Source organism: Schistocerca serialis, chromosome 7 (assembly GCF_023864345.2).
Source record: "Schistocerca serialis cubense isolate TAMUIC-IGC-003099 chromosome 7, iqSchSeri2.2, whole genome shotgun sequence".
NCBI classification, from domain to species: Eukaryota; Metazoa; Arthropoda; class Insecta; order Orthoptera; family Acrididae; genus Schistocerca; species Schistocerca serialis.
The window spans coordinates 443,854,288-443,860,671 of NC_064644.1; positions in this window are offsets into that span (position 1 = coordinate 443,854,288).

A 6,384-nucleotide genomic window follows, 5' to 3' on the forward strand; every position below is an offset into this window, starting at 1 on the left:
GCGGGTAATGTATATTATGTACAAAAACCTACGGGGAACAGTGAGACTGGAAGAACAAGAACGAAACCCTCGGATTAAAATTGTTACAACAGGGTTGTAGCCTTTGACGCCTACTTCAGGAGCAATGACAGAAATAAAAGAAAGATTATAGAGTGGGATTAAAAGTCAAGATCAAAGGACGTCGGTAATAAGATCCGTTAATGACTTTGTTATTTTCAGCGAAAGAACAATTATAGGGTCTGTTGAACGGAATGAACAGTCTGATTTGTACAGAATGTGGATTGAGAGTAAATCGGAAAAACACAAACGTAATGAGAAGTAGCAGGCATGAGAATAGAGAGAAGTTCGCATCAAGACTTCTGACGACGAGGTGGACGTATTTATGAAATTCTACTATCCTGAACGTAAAATAACTCTTGAGAGGCGAAGCAAGGAGGATATAAAAGGCAGACTGGAAAGTGCGTGGTATCAAACACTGGCCTTAATTCGAGGTAGAAGTTTCTGAGTATGTACCTTTGGAGCAAAACATTGTATGACTGTGAGGCATGGACTAAGGACATACCGGAACACAAGGGAATAGTAGCATTAGAGTCGGCCGCTGTGGTAGAGAGGTTCTAGGTGCTTTAGCCCGGAACCGCGCTGCTGCTACGGTCGCAGGTTCGAATTCTGCTTCGGGCAGGTTAGTTAGGTTTAAGGAGTTCTAAGTCTAGGGGACTGATGACCTCAGATGTTAAGTCCCAAAGTGCTTAGAGCCATTTGAGCCATTTGAATTTGTGCATTTGAGATGTGGCGCTACAGATCAGTGTTGTAAATTAGGTGGACTGATAAGGTAAAGAATGAAGAGGCCCTCTGCTGAATTGGCGAGGAAATGAAAGTACGTCAAACACCTACAAGAAGAAAGAACAGGGTGATAGTATATGTTTTAAGATACCAAGGAACAACCTCCATGGTACTGGAAGGAGCCGTAGAGAGTAAAAACTGTAGGGGAAGACAAAGTTTGGAATACATCCACCAAATAGTTGATATCATAGGGTGGAAGTGTTTTTCTGAGATGAAGAGGTTGGTGCAGGATAGGAATTCACGGCGATCCGCAATAACCAGGCAAAAGAAATTAATTTTTTTTTGTCTGTTGAAAATGGCGCATCAGTATTTAAACATAATATGCAAACAGTCATTAATTATGAGTTTGAGAAGATTCGGAGCACTTTTTGTGCCACAACGCTAAGAGAATCACTTACCGTTCTTTGCATAATTCTTCCTTAATGACCATTGCATTAAAAATACACAGTGTGAAGGTTAGAGGTAATGGCGCAGGGCAAAGATACTACAGAAAGCAGGATGATAAGTGTTTCTAGTCTGAGCGGACCACCCATCAAGAATTTATTGGTTCACTCTTTAAGGGAGTGCGTTGTAAGGTGATTTGTTAGCAATGTGCGTTGCTTGTACGTTCTGGACAGACCCTCTTGAAACGGTCTTCTACTAGAGAATAGGGAAACAATAGGAGGTACTGGACCCCTTTTGTTATCATTCGTTTTAATTAACACGCATATCAACAAATTCCTTTAGAACAACAAAATCTTAATCCTGATTATTTTAGGTAATAAGAATAGTAAGTCACAAGATTTAAGTGAATCTGCTATCAATGTATTTTTATCAACAAGGTCTATCCCATATAAAAGAAAATTTTAAAACCACTGACAATTATGCACCTGACAGGAAAAATTAATACACACAATATTTCTGGCTAGTCTTTGGACACTGGGAACTGATGTTGTCAAACACATTTGCCTGAATAACAACCTGCCAGAGATGCACCTAATAAATAGCAGGATGAATTTAACACAAAGATACCTGTTTCACATTCAAGAGTCAATCAGTAACACTAAGGCTTGCTAATGTTTCAAACTGCGGCTTCAAGGCGCAGTAACACAATTAGTCAGCGTAGAGTCTTACTAAGAGTAGCACAGCAACCACCTCTCACAAGCGTATGTCACTCTTGAGACAAGGTTTATTAAAAATATAATAAATAACAGAGTAAACATAATTACCACCAGAATTAATTAGCAAGGAGTTACGCCGGGTCGCTCGAAGGCAGAACGAAAACTTAACTTGGGGAAGCCAAGGCGGAAGGCGGCAGTTCGTACAAGTCCCACTCCTAGAGCTTCGACCTGGAGTCACCTACCGCTACCAAAGATTTCACAGCCTCGGTACCCAAAGGTGGAAAGGTAGCGCTTACTCCAAAATGCCATCTAGCCAGATGTAACATTTAACAAGCCCACAGAACAGGTCCTCAGGGAAAATGTAAACAACCACCAAAAGATTTAAATAACAGGTTCAAATATTCACTAACAAAACGGGACACTGTCTTTGCCCCACTACGAATCAACTACACAGGCAAGGTACAACCAACAGCGCAAATCTTATCAATAACCTTAAGGAGAATTACCCGCTATTTGCATATAAAAAGAAAACTACTGAAATTCCTGGACCAGCAGCACATAGCGGGTGAGGTTATGTATATGGAAAGGGGCAAAAATCAGTTGCTGTCAGTTACACTCAACATATAAATTTTATTAGTTAAAACACACAATGACATAAGCAAGAGTTAAAAACTCTCAAGGTTTTAACAAAAGAGTTCCTTTCATTTGATTTAAATCGGCTGAAAGCCACATACGAAAATCTAGGGCCCATGGCCTATCAAGGAATTGAGGTACAGGACTTCTGCAAACTTCATTTCTTTTATAATTTTTTTTTACTTCAATAAAAATAGTCTGAAGACCACACATTAAGCAACAACAGTGTTACGGCTTAAGGCCGAAACAAAGATTTTCAATGTTAATTCTAAATAGGCTGAAACACGACCCAAGGCCGCGTATCAACCAAACAATTTAACAGCTGAAAGCCTAGGAAGAAGAGTTTTCAATTTAAAAGGTTGAGGGCCTTAGCTTAAAACCTTTCATGCAAACTTGGCTGAAGGCCTCATACTAAAGAATAATAATGTTATGACTCAAGTCAAGACCAAGATTTTAAATTTTCAGTTTGAGAGAGATTAATACTCGGCTGAAGGCCACACACCATGGAGAAAACAATTTCGCAGCTTAAGGCCTAAAGAGAAAAAATTTATACTTTTTATAAGCTAAAACTCGGCTGAAGGCCACACAGAGTACTTAAGACAAGAAATCACTATGTTAAACACAAGCCCGCATCTCGTGGTCGTGCGGTAGCGTTCTCGCTTCCCACGCCCGGGTTCCCGGGTTCGATTCCCGGCGGGGTCAGGGATTTTCTCTGCCTCGTGATGGCTGGGTGTTGTGTGCTGTCCTTAGGTTAGTTAGGTTTAACTAGTTCTAAGTTCTAGGGGACTGATGACCATAGATGTTAAGTCCCATAGTGCTCAGAGCCATTTGAACCATTTAAACACAAGGAGCGGTGCTCAGGAAGTTCGAAGGGTCGGCCCGGAAAGTAACACTAACGCACATTGAGGTGAGGCAGGCAGCCAGACCGACTACCTCTAAATCGGAAGGCTCCCCAACGAAGGCCAGCCGACAAAGAAACCAACAAAATCAGTTCACTCCATCCAATAAGCAAAACGACAACAAGACGTCAATAGTTCAACTATCTGGATGCTGGTGCCCAATGCAGCCAAGTCTGAATAAACGCCCAAAACTACCAACACACCTCTGCTCTCGAACTACATGCCGTGCTGGACAGCAACAATACGACGAGGAAAATACACTGCCAAAAACTACGTCAACACACAGGGCAGGTAACCGGGACGTTAATGGCCACAAGGCCGAACATACCACTGGTGCACTTCATTAATGAAGGATTTAACTAAGTTAAGTTAAACCTTATCAAAGGAAACAGCTGCAATTCTAGCTGACTTCAATGCACACATGTTGTTGCTCACGGGAATCTCGCAGAAAGCAACATCCAGGAACAAACAAAGTAATAGCATTTGATGCCTGATAGTATTTTAAGTGAGCACTCAACTTTAGGGTCCAATATCAGTGGGCGACGAACTTAGCAACCCTAGCAAGAAACGCCTCACAAATCCAACTGCGCATGCACACCTCCAGCGGCTCCGGCTCGACTCCGCTCGATGGAGACCTCCTCGCTGCTCTGCGCCAATCAACCGGCCGCCTCCACCCGTAAACGGTCAAGGGACCAAACAGACGTCGGCTGATGGGATGACCGACCGGACGACCAACAAACATTCGTTCCCGCTCGAGTCTCCTTCAGTTGGACAGTGAATGTGTGCCGACAGCAGTCAGCAAGTACTCGCTATCTGTACCTGACTGGTGCTCCGTGCCCGACGGTCCTTAGTCGCCGACCACTGCTCCGTCCCCGACTACACACCTGGTCCGTCTCCAACTGAACTCCCAACTGAACTCCAGACACACCACGACCCAGAAATACTATCGGTCGCCCCAGTGATGGTACGAGACTGCACATATCGATAAGCGCTGCTGCTGACACTCACGGGCAGTTAAGGCAGAAAGTTAGTGATGCCAGTAAATGGAATAAGGAAACGAGGCGGCAGTACCATAAGAGAAGATGATAAACAATACACGGCATGAACTTGAGCCAAGCAAGGTTCACTTACAATTACTAGCAAGGCCAGGAGGCACTCCACCAAGCGTATGCAAACAGTGATCCAATACTGTTAAATGTTTTTTATTCCAGTATTTGTTCACGATATGAATTTTTAGACGATGACCGGTTTCAGTCCGTAATGACCATCCTCAGGTCTTTTTTCCTCTAGTTCTTTTTGGTATACAACGCTTAGACCGTAACCTGATTTTAGAATGTTCATGGTCTGTGGCTAAAACAAATACTGAGTCAAACACATAAACGTATGATTTTTTAAGTGAGTAAATTCTACCTAGGTCTCTTGCTAACATGGCAACCATACCATTACGTGGACGCTTACGTGGACGCGAATGTATTCGAGTCGAAGGACATGAGACAGTTAGCTTTGTCATAATATCATAGCCCGAACGACGTGCTGCAAGGCATGCCTGGCCCCGATTATTCAATGCAGGCGTCTAAATGGGTAAACATTGCCTCAATTTGAAGCCAGAACTGAGCTGAATCAATGCTCATTTCCTTCCATTGCTATATATTTGGCTAACTAATCGGCAACAGCAAATATTTTTTAGGTTTGACTAAAAGTATCGGGACACCCTCAAAAACAGCAGGCACTCCAATTAAGTTACGTGAACTCTTATGCTCCACTGTTCACTGAAAACCGTAACGACCACAATTCTGAAATTTTCATTACAAGCTTTACTGGTGCTCGCTGTGCTAGTGCTGCCAAACAGTCGAATGCAGTATATTCGATAAACAGATTACGGCCTTGCAGCTGAATACATATTACATCAAACAACAATTCCCCAGGAGCTTGGAATAGGCACGCTCGTGCATTATATTAATATTTAACACCTGTCTTAAACTATTCATAGGCTCACCTTCCCGTCCATGGCAACACTCATGCGCTTCCAGTTACCAGAGGTGAGGTAGCAGACCTTAACACCTTCACACACTCGCCCTAAGTACAATAGCACTTAATTCTTCGCTGGACGCCCGATATGGCTTGCATCGGGTACAGCGGGCGGCAATAAGGCAGCGAACGAACGTAGACAGCCGTGTCCGGAACTAGTAGCAAACAACCCAAGGCAACAACAAGCATCCCCACAGGCGACGGGAAAGGCTCTCCATCAAGCTGCCCCATACACGTGGTCGGTTCAAGCTCCACTACAAGCGCACACCGGCCTCAGGTAACATCGAACGCCAACTGTCCCGTCCATGGCGAGAGCCTACTGTTAACTCATCCGGCAAGGATAAGGTGGCAGAAGTTAATTACGCGTTATCAGCAAAGGTAAGAGCGTGAAGGCAAGGTACTTGCAAATACGCTGGCGTGCCAGCAATGCCACGGTTCACGTCTGTATTACAGCAAGAAATACCAATCTACATTTGGTTGAAAATCTGTGTGTTAGATCATTGTGAGCCTAGTAAGGGCGTAGTATACATACGTCGTCAGGTTGAATCGTACATTCTACAGATACCTTCACGGCAGTGGTACCTAACTCGGCATTAGTTCTTTAGGGTATACTACGCTTACATCCTAACCTGATTTTACAATGTTCATGGTCTGTGGCTAAAACAAATACTGAGTAAAATACATAAACGTACATCCTTCTTAAGTGAGTAAATTCTCCCTAGGCCACTTGCTAACATGGCAGCCATATCAGTACGTGGACGGTTACATGGACGCGAATGTCTTCGAGTTGAAAGACATGAGACGATTACCTTTGTCATAATATCATAACCCGAACGACGTGCTGCAAGGAATGCCTGGCCCCGATTATTCTATGCAGGCGTGTA